This window comes from Aptenodytes forsteri, unplaced genomic scaffold (assembly GCF_000699145.1).
Source record: "Aptenodytes forsteri isolate BGI_AS27 unplaced genomic scaffold, ASM69914v1 Scaffold321, whole genome shotgun sequence".
NCBI classification, from domain to species: domain Eukaryota; kingdom Metazoa; phylum Chordata; class Aves; order Sphenisciformes; family Spheniscidae; genus Aptenodytes; species Aptenodytes forsteri.
In genome coordinates this window covers 2,111,689-2,112,045 of record NW_008795030.1, presented here as the reverse complement: position 1 = coordinate 2,112,045, position 357 = coordinate 2,111,689, and positions in this window count along the sequence as shown.

Below are 357 nucleotides of genomic sequence, written 5' to 3'. Positions count from 1 at the left end.
CCCCCGGCCCCCGCCTCTCCCCGTCTCCTCGCACCGCGTCCTCTCCGGCTGGGGGTGCCCTGTCTCTCCCTGCTGCTCTCGGAGCTGAGATTGGAGCTGTCTAAGGCGAGTCTTCGAGTGGCCTTTTCTCTCCTCCTCTTGCTGCCTTTTCTCTCCTCCTCTTGCTCCGAGAGGTTTCTGTGGGGGTCACCATCCCCTCGACTCCCCGTTCAGGCACCGCGGTGTGTGGGTCTGGCATGGCACGGGCGAAGTTTTTTTTGTTGGGTTTGGGTTTTTTTGTAACAGTATTAGGGGTGGGACGTGCCCCCGTGCGGCAGGAGGAGCGGTGCGGGCACAGGGCAGGGCTGGGGCACCCTC